Source organism: Emydura macquarii, unplaced genomic scaffold, assembly GCF_026122565.2.
Source record: "Emydura macquarii macquarii isolate MOO-44397 ecotype Brisbane River unplaced genomic scaffold, CSIRO-AGI_Emac_v2 contig_3113, whole genome shotgun sequence".
In the NCBI taxonomy this organism is placed as follows: domain Eukaryota; kingdom Metazoa; phylum Chordata; order Testudines; family Chelidae; genus Emydura; species Emydura macquarii.
Window position 1 is genome coordinate 3,059,765 of NW_027133250.1, and position 22,437 is coordinate 3,082,201.

Genomic DNA, 22,437 nt, shown 5'->3' on the forward strand with positions numbered 1-22,437 from the left:
TAGACACCGAGAAAATGAAGAACAAAGCCAAATCTGGGGGCGGTACCTTTGTTTTTGCAGCCAGTTCATTTCCTACACTGACATTTTTGAAGCCAAAGTCTAGGGTCACAGAAAGCAGTGAGAGTCTATGTCATGCACACCTGAAAGTATTTAGGATTCATGCCCCAAGAGATGAGATAACATTACAAGGTCTTGGAGAATGACAAACAGAGATTTCTGGGAACCTGAAGAATGGCACTGACGTCGTCCCAGGAAACTGAAACACAATCTTCAGAACACAGATTACTGAGTCTTCCAAATAAAGACAAGGCCCAGCTCATATGAGAAAAGAGGCAGAGTGCAAATCTAGGGGTGAAATCAGGTTCCTGACCATGGTGAATTCAGTGAAGTTCTACTGAGAAAAAAATCCACACAAGGTTTCTCTCTCCAGGGTTTTACAAAGCATACTCTTCCAGCACTCTCCGTGTTTCAGCATGCAGAATGAGCTAGGGGCCAAGGCAGGCTGGGTGGATCTGCAAACTACATGTATTCCCTTGTAGACTGGGAAGCAGGATGGAATGACCAGTGGGCTACTTCATTCGTGCGGTTTCAGCAGTGGCCTCAGAGCCACTCTGCAGCCTGGAGGAAAGAGTCCAACCTCACTGCCTGACCTGACCCATGGTGACCTTCTTTGTGCCCAGCCCAGTTCTGTAGCTGGAAGAACAGGATTTGGAGCGGAGATGTCAAGTGAAGCCAAACGCAGACATATTCGTACTTGTGGGCACTTCTTTTAAAAAGCTGTGCAGGAATTTAGACTGATGGATGCTACTATCATCATTGATCCAGTTTCCTTTGGTGCATCAGTCGTCCAGGGGATTCCCATCGGCCCTACCCCTCTGAAGGCTAGTACACTGCTATCCAGGGCTCTACATCCACACTTCGCTCTGGCAGGCTAATGTATAGATTAACCAGGATAGTCTTTATCCTGGTGTTGCAGGAGTCCCATCCCAATGCACTTCATTTTGGAACCACATCCCTGCATTTACTGTAGGTTAATTCTTCACCGATGACACTTTAAGTCACTTTCCAAAATGATGGTTCACAAAAAATAGGCATTTTTACTCCTCTTTCACTGTATTGTTCAGTTTAAGGCTGTGTTGAGGGGATACACTTAGTCGATACATTTCATTCAGTTATTGTGTTGATGGAAGGAAGATAAATACATTACATTATAGCCCTCTCTTTCTACCTCTCAAATTGTCTTTTCTGTCCTGAAAGATAAGAAGAACATGCTTGAATGCTCTAAGTTTGTTTTCATTCAGACTCATCAAGGGCTGCTGGGAAGCAGAAAGAGAAAAGCATTTATCTGCATAGCTGGGAGTGCTGCTGAAGACCAATGATCCAACATGAGACATAGAGATTTCTGACCTCTACCACTTCCGGGTGATATATTTAACAATTTCATATGAAATTAAATACTGCTTGTATATATCCAGTACTTATGCATCCATACACACAGGGCTGATTTTGGAGGATGTGGCATTTAAAATTCTTTTGCTCACAGCCTTGTCAAGTTCCCCATTACAACACTCAAAAACAGTGTTTCATTCTGTAAAGTCTCTGTATTCCCCCAGACACCCCAACCCCAAGAAATCACAAGGTCTGAATGTAAAATCAGTGCTTCAAACTCAGGAGATCTGGGGAAGAGACACAGAGAGTCAGCACTGTCTGAAAATGCATATTTAAGCTATCAAGTGCATATGGTGACCAAATAAAAGGGTACATTTCCAAAGCATTTGATTTACTTCTAGACAGAAAGAGACAGGACAGGCATACAGTGGATTTCACAGCAGAAAAGTGTTGCAAAACAGTTTTTAGGTTTTTTCTACCTTCTAAAATGAAAAGAATCCCGGTGAGGTTAATTTAAATAGCAAGGTATGTTTTTTTTGCCCCCCTCCTGCTGGCTGGTAGCACAGATGCTATGCTTCCCTTTACCTCCAAGCTACACAAATAGGGAAGGACTTCTGCTGGAGACCAGCCAGTGCTCTACTCTGGGTATCAGCAAGCACAGGAAGGCAGAAGAAACTTTGGGAGCTCTGTTCTCTTCTGTGGGGGTTATAGATATAGCCAACTAGCAGATCCAGATTCTAATGTGCATCTAATCAGAAAGACCCAGCGCTATATGGAGAAGCAACAGAGCATAAAGATTCCCCCCAGACTCCCCTTCCTCCTATCCAAGTTTTATGTTCCTAACACGATTCTAAATGATACAGAGCTAATGGCTTCTTGGTTCAAAGGTTAAACAGCCAGTGGCTGTGACTGGCAAATGAGGCATTTAAAAAGGACACAAGGCAGCTAATATCCATGAGAGCGATACATAAAAAAGAACCTATTTATACCACCTATTCAGGAATTTCCAAATTATGTACTTTCTCCAGATAACTGTGCATCCTGCTTAGCAAATACTTAGGTAAGCCTACAAATATTCCCAACCCTGCATGGATGTGTAAATGATTAGCTAAGAATATTTGTTTGCATTTTAACTTCAGTGGGGGAAAGAATGCCTAAAATTTCCCTTCAAAAGGTTTGAATCTGAGTCATTATAGGACACCATCCTCCAGTGTAAACTGGCTGCAGTGTCTCCTCTCGCTGCCAGAAAAGCAGGTCAATTAGAAGCAAGGTACCACGTTACCAAGAGAGAAAGTTGGTTTGAATTCTGGTCAAATTAGCATTCAACCTCTCTTGGAACTGAAAGATAAACTGAGCTAATACAGCTATGTGAGACCAAATACTTCAGCTGTGAGCTTAGACCCAAAGGTTTAAGATAGCAGAGACGAATGCTGTTTTGCCCCCAAAAGTAACTGTGCACTATAAATGAGCCTGGTCCCATACTTAAACTGTTTAGGGCCACTCCTGTGAGAGTCTCCACACTTTCAGCTCCCATCTAAAGCCCTGATTCAGGAGAGCATCCCTATTTAGGAAGAGAGCTCAACATGTGCTTACATGCTTTCTTGAACGGAGGCCTGTGACCAAGCGCAAAGACTGTGAGGGGTTACTGGGTTCCAGCCCTTCACATGACTGATGTGGGTGGAATTATAAAAGGAAAAGGGAAGCTGGTCCAAAGGATGGGGAAACAGGTCCTCTCTCCTCCCAGCTGGCGGAAGCTGGAAAGGCCGTGGGTAGTTAGTGCCCAGAAGTTTGAGTAGATTTGTTCTTCTTAGACCGTATGACCAGTTTGTATTTACTACCTCCAAACTACCATAATCCGACTGGATATGTTACTCTCCTCTCCTCCTTTGGCTGTATGTGGCGAGGGAAAATGTTGCTGGAATGAACTAGTTTAGCTTTATTAAGCAAAGGTGGAGATCTGAACAGAGCTACAATTGAGGCCGTCATTTTTATTGGGATGCACTATAACAAAGGTACCAGTGGTTGCTGTATAAACAGACACTGTAAAAGGTTTCAGAACCCAGCAATCTTACCCATGAGATTATAGAACTGAAGGACACAGTGGGGCATTTGCTCAGGAGGCAAGCACTTCAGTGTTTGTTTGCCTCTCTTTGAACCAAAGCTTTTATTTTTAAACAGAACAGGACAGAACAATGTGCGATCATTGAAAGCACATTGTTTAACACACACCTCACCAAGTGATGAAGCAGTGTAACAAAACCCACCAGCAGCGTACACTCATCTTACACCAAGGCACTCGCACCAAACTGAACGGATTTACATTGTCATAAAACTGATGAAAGTGAGAGAAGAATTATGCCCAAACTCTGTCCTGCTCCAGAATATAAAAGCAAGCCGATTATTTGGTTAGAGAGGGTTCGTCTGGATTTCTAACACAAAGTGGGTATTGTGAAATCCCAGGGACGTTATGAAGTCTTTGGCAGCAAGTTCTATTGGCCTGCTCAAACCTCGAAGTTGTCTTCAAAAACTCATGAGCAAAAAAGCAGTGAATTGTTCAGATTCTGAAGATCAGAGTCCCAGGCTCAGATGTTTACAGACACACCACTACAAAAACATGGAGAGTAGCTCTAAAAGTTGACAGGTTTTTCCACTCTGCTAGATGCCATAAGAACAGCAGTGACCTGAAATGCCACTATTACTCTTAGAAATACCTCAACTGACCTACAGCTGGCATGAGCAGCTCCACACTCTCACTGCTGCAGACAGGAATATAAGAATTACCACACTGGATCAAACCAATGGTCCTTCTAGTTTTGCATCCACCTCCAATAGTAGCTACTCCATCAGATGCTTCACAGGAAAGTGTAAATCTCCTGGAATGCAGTAACATGCCCAAGAGAAAAGCTTCTTCCGAGCCCCACACAGCTAGTGATTGGATATACCCTGAAGTACCAGGATTTCTCTCTCTCTTATATTTTATCCCTTATTTTAATGCATTCTTGCTATTCATATACATGTGGATATTCTTGTTATTTATATCAATGTCTAATCCTATTTTTTTAATCCAACTAAAAACTCTTGGTCTCAAATATATGTAATGGCAGTGAGTTCCACATGTTAATTATGCACTGTGTAAATAGATGTATCAATTTTAGATGTAATGCCTCTTATTTTCATTGGGTGTCTCCTGTTCTTGTGTTGTGAGAAGGAGCGAAAAGGAGCGCTTGATTGTCCTTCTCATCAATACTGTCACACCCCCAATTATTCATCTCCTTAAAGGGTTCATACTGCATTTCTCTGACTGTGCTAAGAGATTATGCTGAGTATGTTGAGTGTTTGAAGCATTTCAAAGTGAGTCATTTTTGAAATGCTGGACTAGTATTATAGTTCCTCAGGTCCATCTTGCTTAATATTGACAAAACTCAAAACCTCAAATGTTCCACATTCATCCATCTCAATAAATGTTTCCAGCACAGTCTAGGGGAGACCTGAATTTACATACCAAAGATATTCTTCACATTCAGATTTCACATTAGCTATTAAACTACCAGAATGAACAGATTACAAAGCCTAGCAACTTTCAGACCACTATAGTCCATGCCTTAGTATACTTGGACACAGCTGGTTTCATATCAGTTATTCCCTTACCCAAGTGACGGAGCCACACACACAGAGCAGGTCTCACATCAACGTTCCCCAAACCATAATTCCCAGATTATATATGCACTGTTGGTTTCTCAGCAGCTCTCCCACTACCACAATATGAAGACTATACACATGTTGTGGTTTCACATCAGCTCTCCCTTTACCATAATACTGGGACAACACATAAGTAACTGGTTTCAGATAACCTATCCTTTTAACCATACACTCAAAGACTAAACTTGAGCAACTGGTTTCACAACAGATCTCTCATTACCATAATGCCAGTACTATATATGTACACTGGTTTCAGATCAGCTCTCCCAATACCACTGGCTCTATATATACACTTTTGGTTTCATAATGCCCTGTTGTTCTAATAATCTGTGTAATAAAATGTCCACAAACTTTAGAAATAACTTCTTCTATATTTCACTGAATACTAGTGCTGCGAATAGTCCCTTATTACAAGGGACGTTCCTTATTTTTTCATCTCTGTACAACAAGATTGGGAGTTGCTGAGTGCTGCTAAAAGCAGGAAGGAATACCTCTGGCAAATGCAGGTGAGTCCTGCTTATTATTCACAATAATAATAGTAATGATAATTAATAATATTGGGAGAAAGGTTGGGGGGTGCTAAGAAAACAGTCCTTTATTTTTTAAATACAATGTTGGCAACCTTACTGAATACGGTATCGTACAAGTGTGAATTAAAAAAAGGGAAATTTAAACGCAAAATCTATGTTAACATAAAGATCTCTATTCTTGAAAAACAAGTTACTTTCTGAAGCTTTAGAAGTAACTTCATCTTATTATGATATTATCCCAATATTCATATTATCTCAATAAATGCACTCACAGGTGATTCAAAACAAAAAACAAAATAAAAACAAAAATCCCCAACAACCTCAACTCTGTCCATGTTTGTGAGGCATCTGTGTGTCACATTTACTGTTTAGTTATCAAATCATAGGCTGTTCATATGGCCAAGTTGTTGCACAGTACCCCTCTGCCTGAAAGATAGAAAATATGTTTAAAATGGAACTTGATGGCAGTGCATGCATAATAGAGATATATTGTATTCAGTAGGCAAATGGCTACATGTTACAGATATTGACTGCAGAATATAGGCTTCTGTCTATTTCAGAGGTGTAATCATTGTGATGTTTTAAACCCTTTAAATAATCATAAAGGAATACATCTCAACCATGCATTTATTCTACTGCAATACTGTGAGCTCAGAGTGAGTGGATATGCTACACTGTAAATCGTCTACAGATAATTTTAAAAAGCTCTGGCGTTTCTTAAATTGTCTTATCAAGGTGTTTAAATATTAAAATGCATTAAAAATGTGTCTGCCAGTCTTGAACAATCCCTAGACCAAACTACGGTAGAAGGCCACTCCTTATCCCCTCTGATAGCCCTTCTATATCAATCTTTGAGTTCAGAAATTTGTGCTTGTAACATGAATGTCTAAATGAACATTGTTGCCGTGAGGTGCACAGCGTTCCCCTACACATTTCTAGTTATTCCACTTCTAATATTTCAAAAGGACAATGGTGCTATAAAGTATAGCTGTAGCAATGGTTACAATATTAAACCCGTATATGTGACGGAGAAATGGTTTTGCTGAAGTGCAGGATGAAACATTTTGTGTAGTATCATTTTTTTTAAAAAAATCAATGTATTATGACTTTAATATGTTTCAGAATATATTGAAAAAAAATACACCAAGGGTAGCGTTACTGTGCTTTTGTTGTTGTTTTCAAATACATTTAATGTATGTATTAAATCATTACATATCGGAGATGAAGTGATCATGCTGAATGAAAGTCAAAGTTTGAAGAATCTCAACTCAGAATTTCCTATATTTTTCCTGTTTGTGGATTTTTTTTAGACAGGATGTTTTTGTTTTTCTTATGAATGGAGCTTAACAACTTTCACGTGAACTAACTTTGGATTTGAATATACACATCTACAGAGTGACCATTTCTCACATTCCTGAAAAACATCAATAGTTAAGTTTTAAACCTGCAAAATGTATACTCCTTCCATCTGGGGTTCTGAATATACAGTCATAGAACCTTAGTCCAATGTACCTTTAAATACTTTTTAAAAAGCAAGATATGATGAGCTGCAATCTAAAACCACAGAGGAACATACAGCTGAAACTGTATCTTTATTCTTTTCCCTGATGAGCCTTCCTAGCAAAACGTCTTGCTGATTTCTGCTAGTTTCTGTTGTAGGTTCCAGTGGATCTTCACTGGCTCAGAGCCAAAAAGACAAAGATTAAAAATGTCAACCTATATTCTGAAGTTACTGGGTGTTTTATTGTTATGATGAATCACCATTATAATACCATAAGCCTAACTGTAGTAGTCAGATTCAGACCAAATAAAAGAAGACCCCCTTTAGTGCAAGCAGATGTTTCTCTGTCCATGTGAAATATGGCTCCTCCAACTCGAGTTCCTAAATGCTAGACTTATAAATCTTGCAGAGACACAGGACGCTGCCTGAAATACTGCACACCGCCAGAAAATTAATGCAAAAGAGCTGATACAGTTAGAAGAAAATAACCCTTCCAAATGTTTTCTGCATGAATATACATTTTAACTTTCCAGACCCAGAGGGAGTTTTGCACATAAACTTGCTGAGCAACTCAATGCAATATGAGTTGGCGTCTCAGGAAAGGCTGCTAAGAATAGGCCCTTGGGCAAAATACTCAAAAATGCATGTAACTATTTTACAGTTAATAGAACCTGCACCTCAGTCTTATGATCATATAGTAATTGACACACCGATCCTGCACAGGGAACACATCTACTTTTGGAAAGTCTGAACAGATGCAGAAAGACAAGAGACAGGAACAAGCTTGTCCTCCAAACTTTGCTAGTAACAAAACTGGACCATCTCTGAATGGCATATCCAAAGTTAGTGTTGGCTGAGCAAGTGTCAGGTAACATTTGACAGCACCTGTGTGCTTAACGGTGACAAGCAATGATGTCATCGAGCAGTTCCAGGCCATGCGAGAGAGACCTCTCTGCGCATCCGCGACCAAAGTGATGCACCCACCTATGCCAAATAAATGGTGCCTTGAGCTAAACATCAGGCACAATGGCACAGCACTAAACCCAATCACGAAACGGGGTTGCTTTGTACGTGTCCTCACTATATTCTTGATTCTGCATCACGCACACGTGGAGCCCGCTGATGTCCGTGATGGGTAGGTGAGGTTCATGCTAGCAGATCCTGGAGCTGCATCAGGGCATAGCAAGCCTCCAACAGTGGAGAAAGCAAGAAGAGTCTTCTCCAGACAGCCATTTGGCAGCACAAGATCAGACGGCTGGAGGCATTCAGTTAATGAGTGAATGACAACCTGAACCACTACCACCTAGCTGCTGTCTTTCCACTTACCTACTTACACCTCTGTAGTATGGTTAGATTTCTCTTGTATGAATAGAACTTACGATCACTAATGCAAAACCTCAAGGTGGCAAGAGCTGCCAATTCCAATCTGCTCATAAAACTATGAGCTCTGGACAGAAATGGGTAGAAAGGTGGGTGGGTGGGGAGTATTCATGGCAATTAACCCAAACCAACACTCCAAAACTATGCATCTAATCCCAGAAATATGTTACAACAAAAAGCTCAGTGGTTACTTCCTTCGCACTGGTACAAAGTTAAAGGCAGTCCAGTAAAAACACAGCCTTATTCTGGTAAGAAATCATCCACACATTTTAATATGCCACCTGCATATACCGCTCAAATCTATATGGTCCCAAATATAAACAAGCTGCCCTTTCCTGGCTGTTAAAATGAACACTACCTCAGCTTGTTCTCAGAGCAAGCCAAAATTATAGCTGTTTGGAGATCAGAAACATGTCAGTGTGGGATACTTTTTTCCTCTCTTCTTTTTATGGTGTTTGTAGTTTTCTGAATAAAGCATTCATTGTACCCAGACCCCAAGCACATCAAGCTTAGAGGGTAAGCTAAAATTAGTAGTAAGTATGCTCTTGAAACAGTCAGAAACAAAGATGGTACCTGATGTGTGTAACAAATTCTGTAGGCCCAGCAGCATCACTGAAACGGCTGTGTTATTTGCTACACCCTTTGTGCAGAGTCAATGGCTTAGTACACATACAACATAGCATTGTTTGCTTGTCCACAGGACTACCTGTTCCTGCAGTGCTCAGCACTGTACATTTGCTCTAGTGCACACATTCCTGACCATACCGCTCCTGAGAACCAAGACAGTTTCATGAACCATAGATCATAGAAATATAGGGCTGGAAGAGACCTCAAAAAGTCCAGCCCCCTGGGCTGAGCCAGGACCACGTAAGCCTAGACCATGCCTGACAGGTGTTTGTCCAACCTTTTCTTAAAAACCTCCAACGACAGGGATTCCACAACATCCCTGGGAAGGTTATTACAGAACTTAACTACCCCCATAGTGAGAAACCTTTTAATAGCTAGCCTAAATCTCACTTGCTGCAGACAGAAGCCTATTACTTCTAGCCCTATCTTCACTGCGCATGGAGAACGATTGATCACATTCCTCTTTATAACAGCCCTTCACATATTTGAAGACTGCTATCAAGTTCCCTCTCAGTTTTCTCTGCTCAAAAGTAAGAACATGCCCGGATTTTTAACCTTTCCTCACAGGTCAGGTTTTCTAAACCTTTTATCCTTTTTTGTTGCTCTCCTCTGGACTCACTTCAATATGTGCTGCCCAGAATTGGACACAGAATTCCAGCTGCGGCCTCACCAGTGCCGAGTACAGTGGGACAATTACATCCCATGTCTTACATATGATACTCCTGGTAGTACACCCTAGAAGGGATATTAGCTTTTTTTTTTTTTTTTTTTTTTTTTTTTGCAACTGCATCAAATTGGTAACTCAGATTCAATTTGTAATCCCCAATAACTCCCAGATCCTTTTCAGCCGTCCTATCAACAAGCCAGTTATTCTCTATTTTGTACTTGTGCATTTGATTTTTCCTTCCTAAATGAAGTACTTTGCACTTGCCTTTACTGAATTTTGTTCTGTTGATTTCAATCCTATTCTCTAACTTGTCCAGGTTTTTTTTTTGGAGTTCTAATCTGATCTTCCAAAGTGCTTGCAACCCCTCCCAATTTGGTGTCAATCACAAATTTTATAAGCATACTGTCCGCTCCGTTATCCAAGTCATTAATGAAAATATTGAGTAGCATCGGACCCAAGAATGACCCCTGTGGTAAACCACTAGTTACACCCTCCCAGTTTGACATTGATAATGCTCTTTGAGTATGATCTTTCAACCAATTGTGCACCCACCTCATAGTACTTTCATCTTGGCCACATTTCCCTAGTTTGCTTATGAGAATGCCATGTGGGATTGTATTAAAAGTGCTGGTAAAATTAAGGTGCACTTATGTGAATAATTAATATCCTAAGTTTGCATCCCCAAAGAGCTCAAAACACTTTATAGGTAGTATATGCCTTACCACCAAAAGGCAGCCACCTCTGGGGCAGAGTGTGACATGGACTTAAACAGCACACAGCAATACTACACGGAGCCATGCAAACAACAAGGGAGATTACTTCCTTGCTCCTCCATGAGGCATAGAAGCATTGGGCTTGCACAGGTCCCAAGAGACAGAGAGGGGAGGCTCCTGGGCAGGAGAAGGTGACACTCAACAAGCCCCTCAGCTGGATAGTGGGAGAAACCGTGAGACAACAGGCTGGGAAGTGAGGGCAAAATCTAGAGTGGCCAGGCTGGGAAAGGACGGCAGTCGCCAACCCCCCTCACTGAAGCTAGGAGAAGGGTGGAGACTGGAAGAAATGAGTGGTGGGGGCTAGAGGCAGCTGTCCCATGGGTGAGCAAGAGACAGGCAGCACGGAACAAGGAGTGACGACTGAGGCCACCAGGGGCTGGACTCAAGCACAATATCCAGTAATAACGTTCAGGCAGTGAAAGCACAATGGCTAAGAGAACAGCTGCACAGACAGACAGAGGGAAGAGCCTTGACAGCCAAGGGTTATACTTCCACTTGTTTAGATCCTTGTGAGTAAGGACTGTGACTTCCTTTGCATCTTGTGCAGGGCTGAGGGCACCATCAGTCTTTAACCGATAACAACAAAGGCCATCAGCAAAGCTAACAGCCAGCCATCACCACACAAGCCCTTCCCTCCCTTTCCTAACCTTTGCTTACATTTCATCTCGTCTACTTGGATTCCAAGGTTTAATAAAGTTTAATCCCAGCATGTCTTGAATTAATTAATGAGATCTCATTGCAGGCCATGCGCCAATTTCAGCAATTACACCCTTACGCACAGAAGGGTTCAGAGAGTGGCTGCATTTATTCTACAAGCAGGCCTGGCTGCAGACCCCAGGAGAGATTAAAAATGTTGTGAGACCAAGCCCACTGCAAGGAAAGCAGGTTTAGTTTTAAGGCATTTTAATTCTTCCTCCTCTTTAATTTCCTTGCTCCCACTCCACCAGAGGCATCTGCAGATATAACTTGTTTATATTCTCAACCTACCTCTGATGTCTGATGTGTTCCAAAGTGCGACCATGGAAAAGGAGAGGCCAAGGAGCACAACACTCAGCGGGAGGGCGATTTTTTCACCTCTATATTTTGTTTTTGTATCTCAGAATCCACCAGTTTGGATTTAGGAATTCTCTGCCCTCACCTAAATCAACAGGCTGCAACATCAACTACTAGGAAAATGTAACCTGTGGATCTACTCAGATTTTACACTGATCCCCAGGAGATATTTTAGTTATCAGGATTCGGTAGAAACAGAGGGCCTAGTCCTATTCTCTGTGACCAGCATAAGGGAATTGGCAAAGGAGTCGTCAGCCAGTGGGAAGATTTAGCTGGGGAAAAAAGTCTCAGTCAGCAAAGTTTTGTCCTCAAGGAGTAGTGCTTATAACAACAAATAAGATAAGAAAGGCAAACTCCCCAGCACAGGGTTTGGCCCCTGCGTATTATCACGGAGAATGCTGCCCAGCCTTCCCAAGGGCATTCTCCAACGCAGCTCCTCCTAGCGCGCTGTCCCTGAGCATCTGTGCCAGCTGAGCTGGCTCATTCTTTCTCCGGTCAGGATGATGCCCGGCCTGTTTGTCCTGGTAGAGATGCTATTTTCGGATTTCTCAGCGACTCCACTTTGTAACAGAACAGCAGCTTCCGCAGCTTCCAAAGTTGCTTTCCAGACCCTCTCCTCACCCCAAGGAAATCCAAGATGATGGTCAGGGAGCATGAAGGCTCTGCAGAGCAATAACCTACAACTTTGTTCTGCACCAGTCTGTCTTCAAGTCTCTCTTGAGCTAGGATCACCCTCATCGCTGGGCTGTGTTATACTCACTTCAGTTTAGCCCTTTACTTTCCATTGGTCGGTTTTGCCTTCACACTTAGGCAAATAAAATGTAAATCCTCAGATTCATGCCACGTTCACTGTATGTGCTGACGGCCCATAAACAATCAGGCTTTTGGTTCCCCAAGGTCCGCCTCTGCTCCCGTTGCTGGTTCCTAATCTGATGTGCCATCCCAACATGCAGCACACTGAGGATATTACAGCCTCCATGGACCACCGCTGAAACCCCAAACCAATCAACAGGAGCAGTCTCTAAGGTATAATCTACAGGTAAGTGCCCAGTTGGAACGAGAGGCTGCTAAATTCTGTCCTTTGAAATGGAAAATAATCATTATAAAATATTTGCAAAACTACACTATATATATTTTCAAACAGGACTTAACCAACTTCCTCATGTAGGCGGGTCCATGTTCCCGTGGCGGGTCACACAGTGCATGCTGGGACATCCCAGTGAGACAGAATCCAGTGATCAGAGCAGGGCTGGACCTCAGGGAGATTTTTAAAAAGACAACAGTTTTAAATTGGTTTCCGTTCTGAAAAGTGACTGTAAAAATGGCATTGTGTGGCACCGTGTGTATTGTGTCTACATGCCTTCAACTCAAATGTGTTCAGATTACGAATAAAAAAAGAAAAAGTTGTGTTTTGGGGGTGTTTTTTTATCGAGCAGTACCACTAAATCTCATGGGATCTGAGAGTCAGGCTGAGTTCTTTCCTTCTTGCATAACACCATCAGTAATAAAGGTTCTGCAGGGGTCAAATTATGCCCTCTGTGACAGCTGTGATACTCCAGTCTCTTTATTGGGATAGCACAGATGTAACTGATTCAAACTTAAAAGCTTCTGTGGATACACAAGGGAGGACAGACTCCAGTTCCCACTCCCAGAGCTATGTTGCCTCTGCAGGGCTAACAGGAGGAAAAAGCATTAAAAATGTATTTTGGTTACTAAAGTCAGAAGTACCCGCAGGGAGCCAGTTTTAGAGAGGACGCACACTTTCAGGTAAAGCTGTGCTTGCCACCAACCCTTTCAGTCCAGCCTACTGGGGACTTTCAGTTGATTTGTTTAAATTGTTGCAATTGTGTAATTTCCACTGGCAATTTACTATAACAGCCAGATTTACTCAGTGTGTTGCTGGGATATAAACCTCACAAGGGGTACCAAGTCAGCGCAGGAGTCATGCCCTCCGAAGCTGACTCGTGATGCCCCTCTGTCCAGGCATGATCACAAGTCAATTCCCTTAACCAGCTGTGTTTCATACTTCCTGCAAAATTGCTGCAGGCCCTAGGGACTCATACGATATCCAGGCAGCACTGGAGTGGCCGTTTGTGGTACTGAGGATTTGCCAGCGTGAGGATCTTGCAGAAGGAAGGGAGCTTTGTTACTGCTGCTCCTGCTCAAACTGGTTAGTGGGAGGTGGAGGAGGAGCAACTCTTACAACTTCCCTTGCACATTTTGCCAAGTCTGCCCTATCACCCACATAGACGGCAAAGAGCTATTTGGTGACATCTGCTCCGTCCCCTGCCAGTGCAGGACTGCTCTATGCAGTACGTTTGCTTGCACAATTTCAGCATCTGCCTCTCCTGCTTCCGCCCCCACCTCCCCTGCTTGTGTCCCTGCTGTAATGCAGCGCTTCCCCATGCCTCAGCTGCTGCTCACCCTACCATGACTGCACCATCATCCTCATCCGCTTCTCCTCCAGCTCCGCTCCGACCTTTCCCTCTCTCTCAAATAGAAAGGGCCAAGGATTCAGGAGTTGATAGGGAGGATGTCCTCCCCCTTGTCTAGCTCTGTCTCCCCTTGTGCTGCTGTTCAGATTTACCTTCCCGAGTCTACCTCCTCACACAAGAAGAGGACGCTCCTTTTATTTTTATTCCAAGGCAACAAGAGTGATTTTAACCAAGAGTGGCTTTTGTCGTTGTTGTCCGTTTCCACCTTTTCCACGATCTGGTTTCTATCGAGTGTGACGTGGTGCTGGTCACCCAGGCATGTCAACTCCCCAAAACACAGCAGAGCCAGAAGAATGCCTCCTTTTCCTCTTAGTTCCCCTGCCCCCCACAACCTCCTGCACCTTTCTCAGTGCTGCTAGCATGAAGAGACAATTACACTAAAATGCTCAGCTGCCATAGTGATGAGCGGAGTATAAAGTGAATGGATAGAGACAGGCAGACAGAGCGTCTGTGAAATAGAGCATATTCTCTGCTACATACAGTTGGCCCTTCTACACGATTTCATGTGCATGTGTGTGGCGTGTGTAAAATTAATTGTGATGTCAGAGGCCTCTCCTAAGTTTTGTCTGCTGCCAGCATGCAGGGCAGGGACTCTGACGAAGTGCAGTTGTTTACAAACACGTTAAAGCTTATTCAGATCCCTTTGTTTCTTTCCCCAGGTGCCAAGTACGCTTTACTCAGCACCAAAAACACACGCGAGAGTGCAGAAAAAGAGGGAGATGGGGAGGTGGCTGGATAGACGGAGTAGCAGATGAATTCATTATCCTGTGACCTCTGGGAGCTGACCTCTGAATCCAGACCAGGCTGAAGGAACACATCAGTCTTAGCCACTCATTAAATATACTGATATAAGGAGTCACAAGCGCCGCTGGAACAAGAGGGTGTCTGCCCTGAGTGGTACTATAGGGGTGCATCTGCTGCCGGGTGAAAAATCTGTCCCCTTCAATTAATGTTCATTGACGAGACAAAGGGACTTTACATGCCTCAGTCACTAACAGCACCGCGTGAAGCTGCTGTGCTGCTTGGGAAAACAGCACTTTTGCTCTGACCACAGTCACATTATTTCCAGGCCAACGGCTTCTCTCCAAGAAAGGCTGCTGCTTTCACTTCCTCTTCTGCAGCAGCAGCAGCCACAGACAGGCTGCGCCTCCTCCTCCCCCAACCTTCACCTCCGAAATGGCTCTCTCGCTCATGCAGTCAAGTAGAAAATGCTACCTCGCTGCCCATCCAATGTCGTCTCCTTTTAACAATGAAAAGAGACTAAGGTTGTGGTTCTACAAAATATCCTGACTCCAAAGACACCAGTAAATTACCAAGGGACGCACAACTCTGCAGTTAAAGCCATGTGTTCCCAGGTGGGAGCAATAAAAAGTATTTTACAGGCGAGGATTCTGTTAATCTGTCTCATATGAGCCAAGTGATTTAAATTCATTAAAGACCTAACTCCACAAAACTCACTCTGCAGGTTATGCTATCATACAAGGTGCTTGTGGCTTGGCTCTACAATGCTTTTCCATGTGATGATCTACAAGATCTTTATAAACATCCATTCAGTTCCACAATCCCTCTGGGAGTTAGGTAAATGTTGTCCCTATTTTACAGGTGGGGTAACTGAGGCACAGAAAGGTGAAATGAGTTGCCGAAGGTCAGACAATGAATCAGTTGCAGAGTCAAAAAGAGACCTTTGTTGCCCTGAGTTGTTTGCTCTTACCACTATACCCTGCTACCTTCATTTCTCTTAAGAAAATGCCATTCTCTCTGCTAGAGGAAGAGAAAAACACTCCACAAACACTGAATTTCAGAGTGGGCCTTCCGCCATCCTTGCTGACTGCAGAAAGAAGAAACTTCTTAGCTCTGGGTGCAGGCTGGCAACTTTCCAAACTGTAAAGTACTCCGTAAAATAATCTCAATACCAACTTTACTACAGTCAGAGCAAATCATATCTCCCATTGACTACATGTCTTGTGGCACAGTATATGGATCATGATTAGCCTGTTGTGATATAAGGTTCCTCACACTCTGTTCTCTCTAACAAACAATTTAAGAGGGGGGTGAACCTGGGGATCCGCCCAATGCACTAAAGAAATGAAGACTGGCCCAGATCATCACTCTGGCATGGCACAGGAGGGGCAAGCAAGAAGCTCGCCCCCCAAACAGGGCTGCCAAGTGCCCCGCATCTTGCATGGCACTCATGCGTTCCTGCAGCTCATGTGTTCAGCGGGGCTGCAATTGCAGCAGCACATCGCTGGAGGTTGTTGCAGGGCCTGCTCTGCCGGGAGCTCCTTTGTCTCTCCTGCACTGCTTCCTCTTCTGGACCACTGCAGGGAAGGAGCAGCCAAGAGGTGGCAGGAGCCAGAGGGGTAGGGGAGGGGCCCAGTACTGGTTCCAGGCTCCCAGTACCCTCCCAATCAGCGCCCCAATCCCAGGCTTCTGCCCCTCAGACACTCAGCCAGATTCCAGAACTTTGGTAAATCCCCCTCGGGAGCTGTGATGAAGCTAAAGGGCAGGGCTTTGTATCAGTAGAAGCCGTACCATACGTGAAACAGAGGTACCATCTGTGGAACGGTCTGAGGAGCACATGTAGATCCACTTTGCAGACTTCTGAGCACAGGAAAACTCTCTGGCAGAATGCAGCTAAGGTAGTCTGCACCATTTCCATTTTTAATTTGAACCTTTTCAGGAATTCATAGAAAAACTTCAGCTCCTATAGGGATCCCATCTTTATCTCACCAACAAAGTACCTACACAGGAAGAAGATATCTGACACTACCGTGATCTTTACGCTAGCCAAGAAGGGTATAACAAGAGCCAATGGCTGGAAACTAAAGCTAGAGTGGAGACAAAGCAACATCAGGTCACGGCAGACACTGGAAACCCCTATGTAACAAAGTCAAGAAGCATAAACACACATGCTGTTGAGTTTGGGCAGAAGCTCTCCTCCTGCAGATGGGCTGACCAACATGTCAAATACTATCCCAGAAGCCCTGCAGCTTGGCCCCAGAATGGCTGTGTCCTCTTGAAGGCCTGGCAAACTCTGCTCTCCAGACAGTCTTTCCAAGTCATTAGAGAAGCGCTGCAGTGATAGTCCCCAAAACATAACCGTCACTACGGACAGCGACCAACTCGTGCAAGACAACTAGCAGTCCAAATGACCTCCATGTCGCTTACCTGTGGAGATGCAACTACGGATTCATTTCTTTGAAGTTGCAGTAATACTCAGGCATTGATATGGTGATCTTTGAAAGGGAGCCTGTGGGGGAAAAGCAAGAGAGAAGTAAAAATGTAGCTACCAAGGTTTCCTTTGGATCAGAAAACAACACAAGTAAGTGACCATACACCCAGACATACACACACTACCAACACATCCACTCCAGATACTTCAGCCATTCACACACCTTCCCACTACCTTTCCTCACTAGCGTGCATTAGGCTTTTTCTTTCTCCACTCTCTGCACAGTTTTCACACCCTCTTCTCACCTGGCTCCATTTTTTCACCCCATTCTTTCATGGGATTTTTTTTTTCTCCCTGCCCCATTCTCTGCACGCTCTCCATGTGGAATATGAACCTAAGAACATTCCAGTTGGAGCTGAACTTTTGAATCTTCCAGCATGAGGACAGAATTAGGCTAAACAAGTTCACCGAGCCCCTACTTTTAATTCTCATTCTTAATGTTCAGGTATTTTAGGGTCACTGTTCAACCAGTTGAGTTCATAAGCATTTGCTCTGAAATAATGTCCACAGAATGGTGTCATAGAGCCAGGCTTCTGAGTTAAATTTAAACTGATTTATTTCCAGCCACAGAAGGTGGGTAGGGAATCTTTGAAACTGGCCTATTCTCAGGTGGCCAAGACCAGGGAACTGGGTGGTTGTGGACTTCCTGCCTTCAGAGGCACTATCAAAGAGACCAGTGATGGATGCCTGCAGCTGGTAGACAAGCTGTGATGGAACTCTTGTGGGAGACAGTGCTGACTGCCTCTCCGATGCTGGAAACCGATCTCTAGTATGCACTCCTGTGATGGGGTGTTCATCCCACACCACCCCCCAAAGGGGTTAAAATGGGCTGCTTGACAGGATGCAGCTAGGTGAGGTGCAGACTAGATATACAGCCCTAGCTGAATCAGATGGGCAGGAAGAAGTGGGGCTTGTATAAAGCCAGGGAGAGCAGAGCAGAAACAGGTTGTAGGGAGAGAGAATCGCAGTCACTCTCAGATTTAGACTCATAGACATTAAGGTCAGAAGGGACCATTATGATCATCTAGTCTGACCTCCTGCACAATGCAGGCCACAGAACCTCACCCACCCACTTCTGTAATAGACCCCTAACCTAGGACTGAGTTACTGAAGTCCTCAAATAATGGTTTAAAGACTTCAAGGTACAGAGAATTCACCAGCAAGTGACCCGTGCCCCAAACCGCAGAGGAAGGCAAAAAACACCCCCAGAGCCTCTGTCAATCTGCCCTGGGGGAAAGTTCCTTCCCGACCCCAATTATGGCAATCAGCTAAACCTGAGCATGTGGGCAAGACTCACCAGCCAGACACCCCAAAAGAATTATCTGCAGTAACTCAGAACCCGCCCATCTAACATCCCATCACAGGCCATTGGGTTGAGAGAAAGGAGTAGGAAGAAGCCTAGGAGAAAACAGCAGCAAGGGGTGAGACCACATGGACCTTAGCTGCTGATTGTAGGTTTCAGGAAATACACACACACAGCTCCCAGTGACGCTATGCAAGGGTATCTCCTGGGCTAATCAGCCTTGGGAAGCTGGAGCAAGCTGATGGCTGTATGGAGGAGGGCAGGGAGAAGGACAGGATTGGCTCCAGAGGTTAAGTTGGGGTGAGTAAGGAGGAGGTTGTGCGAAAGTTCTGGAGATGGGGAAGATCCCGTCTTTTCACACAGGGACAGGGAAGGTCAGAGAGTTGTCTTCATCGGCTCACTGCAGTGAATTCCTCCTCAGCAGTCTAAGCGGTATTTCTAACCAGGAGATTATTTAGGCCAGAGTGGGCTAAACTTTAATAGAAAATATGCACCCAGCCATGAAAAGGTACCCACAAAAACAGTCTTCAAATGGCTGCTCAGATCTGTTTAATGCAGCTCTAAGGAACAGAATTAGCTACATTGCAATATGGTTCCAGGAACAGCAGCAGCAAGAGGAAGCCTCTGACAGCTGCCATTGTGCAGTGTCAATGAAAGTGCCTTCAGACAGCCTCTGCAGAAGGGCTATGCTGTAACTGCATACTAAACCTGCCAGGCAGTGTCACAGCAGCTGGATTCACTCTCCCGTACAGTGCACTCTAGTTAGAACAGCTACAGTATTGTTGTACAAGTCCCAGGTTTGGTCTGTTCTAAGCAACATCTATAATCTCCAGAAGGGGAGGAGCCGTGATGAGAGAAATGTGTGTGAAAGCATCTACGTGGGACAGGTTGCATATGTGCCTGCAAATGAGAGAACGGAGGAAGCCCAGCAAGAATCTCTGGTAGAAATTAAAGACAACAGTAAAACTCTGCCTTCATACAGCACCTTTTATTGGAGGGCTTCTAAGCCTTTCATAAACATTAATTAATTTGCACAAAACACCTGTGAGGTGGGCAAGTAACATTATCCCTATTTTTACAGATGGGGGAACTGAGGCAGAGTCCAAATGCCATTGTGCCAGAAACATAAATAGAACCCAGAATTTTTTACTCCGGGTCCCTGTGTTCTGTTTGCTGCACTATGCTTCCGCCCAGACCTTTCTGAAAATACACATTACCGTGATTATTTTCCTTGTCCATTTAAACTCATTTTGCTCTTAAATGTGAGAGGGACGACTACAAAGCTAGGGTTTAATGAAAATGAACATCTTAAGGTTTCTTCATAATGGAAGAATATTCCATCCCTCCCCCCATTGAAAATAACATGATTAAATAACTTATTGGAAACTGAAATGTGTCCCCTTATTAATGTTTTTCTCCCATTGTGTGCACACACAAACACAGCACATCTGACATTACTTACAAACATAGTGGTACTATTGGGCTGACCATAAGCACTGGGATTGTTCATTGGTTTATAATAAAGAACTAAAGCATTTGTTCTGAAGGGAAAAAAACTGCATAGAGAATAACATCTAATTTGGAACAAAGGAAAATTGTTGAATTTTGAGGCTTTCAATTGTCTTGTAAGGACATGACCTAGTGAATTTAACAGGGATGAAACCAAGAGGGGTCTATAAAAAACTTTATAGAGTTCTATAAAAACAACTTTAACAATCCATAGGATTTACTAGAGAATGAGATCCTTTTTTTGAATCTGTCTATGGAGTTCCATAATATGGATATATTTCTCCTAAATTCTATAGGATGTGTTGCAAACAATAGAAAAGTTACCATTTTCTATTAAATTCTATAGGATTTCATTGTACCTTTCACTAACATAAATCTACCCACCTTCTTGAGAATTATTTAGTAGGAAATCAAATTTCTGTAGTGTTCTACACTTCCAATATTCCCTCCCACAATGCTTCTGTCCTTAGAGTGCTAGAAAGGTTCATGAAAGGCCAGAAAAAGCTCATTGCAAGCAAAGTGTCCATTATACGCAGAGAAAAGTGTATCGAATATAAAATGTGTAATCTGAAATTTACATTTTCCACTCTAGTATAAGAACTGCAGTTTCTGGAAGACTCAAAATTAGATTTTAATCCAAGGCTGTTCATTCCCAAATAAACTATATTATCTACAATTAATACTTCAGTCCTCTCCGTGTTTTGTTTTCCTTTTGAATCTCGGGATAACACTATTTGCAGGAGAGAATTATGTGGGGGGAAAAATTCTACACTCCCAGTGCATTTGAAGTTCTCTATATGTTCTGCTTGTGTGGGTAGAGGTCTCTCTTTCTATTTAGGTGATTAAGACAGAACCCTCACCAATGGGTGGGAGAACCTAACAAAAATTACAAACCCAGAAAGAGACACACCCGCTTGAGTCTGCACATGGACTTACAGTTCTGCATGTGTGCAGAGCGTATAATATCAGAAATGAGACTGCATGCTAAAACATCCAATGCGTGAGCAGCAAGGCTATGTCTATTTTCTGATAGTGCTGTTTAGTGACAAAATGTCTCGTGAATAAACTTACAAACGTGTTAAATATCAGTGGATCTTTTACAGACATTTGTAAAGGACTAAGTGAAACTGCGCAGTAACAATAATAGCAAATAATGCTTAGTCCTGCCTTGAGTGCAGGGGACAAGACGAGAAGACCTCTCAAGGTCCCTTCCAGTCCTACACGTCTACGATTAAATAACACTTTATGGTTATCTAGCACCTAGCATCTGATGCTCTGACAGCAGTTTTACAAACATTAAATAATTTAGCATTATAGTGCAGCTGGGACATAGGCATTATTAGACTGACTGTCCAAAGGATTAAACTGAGACAACACTGAACGGATAAGTGACTTGTCAAAGGTTACACACCAAACCAGGGGCAGAAAGGAAGAGAACAAAGGAATCCTGATTCCCAGTCCTTTGCTCTAACCATCTGACCTTGCTGCCTACCTAAGGAAGGGACAAAGTACTGGCCCCCACTTGCCACTGCTCACCACACAGCAGTGCCTCATATATAAAGCATTAAGAAATAAATGCTCTACCAGTCAGATGTCTTGGCTTGACTCTGACTGAACAGAGAATGGTTTGCTCCACGACACACTCTTCATACAGTCGACTGCCATGAAGGTGTGAAAAGAAACTGCCATTTATTTATTTTAATTACCGTCACAGCAGTTTACAAATATCCCCAATTGCTTTAGCCCCTGTGGGATATGGAGATGGGATGGCGATATAGCTCACTGTCTGACATACTCTACACACCACGCCTGCTAATTTACCTCACCCAGCTCTACATTAGTATGTGCGAAGGCATGTGTGGTCAGCCACTCACTGATACGCACTAATGCTCTGCACTTTGCACCGCTCACCTTTCCAAAACGAGAACAATGAAAAAAATCTATGTCAGCCCCTCCCTGGTACAGCTGGTATCTGTCATTAGCCTCACTGCTAGAAACAGCCGGGCCACCACTCAACCAGGGATTGAACGTATTCAACCTAGAAACATTTCTATCCCCCGTGTGTGTCTTATTTGTGTTCTTTCTTTCCCTTTTCTCTCCCCCTGGGCAGCAGAGTCCACTGAAAAGGACACCAGAGAGGAGGTCAGGTGACTCTGGGTTATCTTCCCAGCTCTCTCTCTCTCATTGTGTGACCTTGACTGAGTCACTTCCCCACTTAGTGTCAGTTTCATCCTCTGTGCAAGGGAGATAATGAAACTGACCGTCCTTTGTAAGGTGCT

The 22,437-nt window shown here is 43.5% G+C and overlaps 1 protein-coding gene across 4 annotated transcripts in view; it reads right to left on the reverse strand.

Annotated features, from left to right (window-relative positions):
- Window positions 1-22,437, reverse strand: part of HIVEP3 (HIVEP zinc finger 3) — a 362,964-nt gene that overhangs the window by 173,720 nt on the left and 166,807 nt on the right. For all 4 annotated transcript variants that reach the window (XM_067530818.1, XM_067530819.1, XM_067530814.1 and 1 more), the window contains exon 3: window positions 17,283-17,364. The gene's annotated coding sequence lies outside the window, so the exon portion shown is untranslated. The remainder of the gene's footprint in view (window positions 1-17,282; window positions 17,365-22,437) is intronic.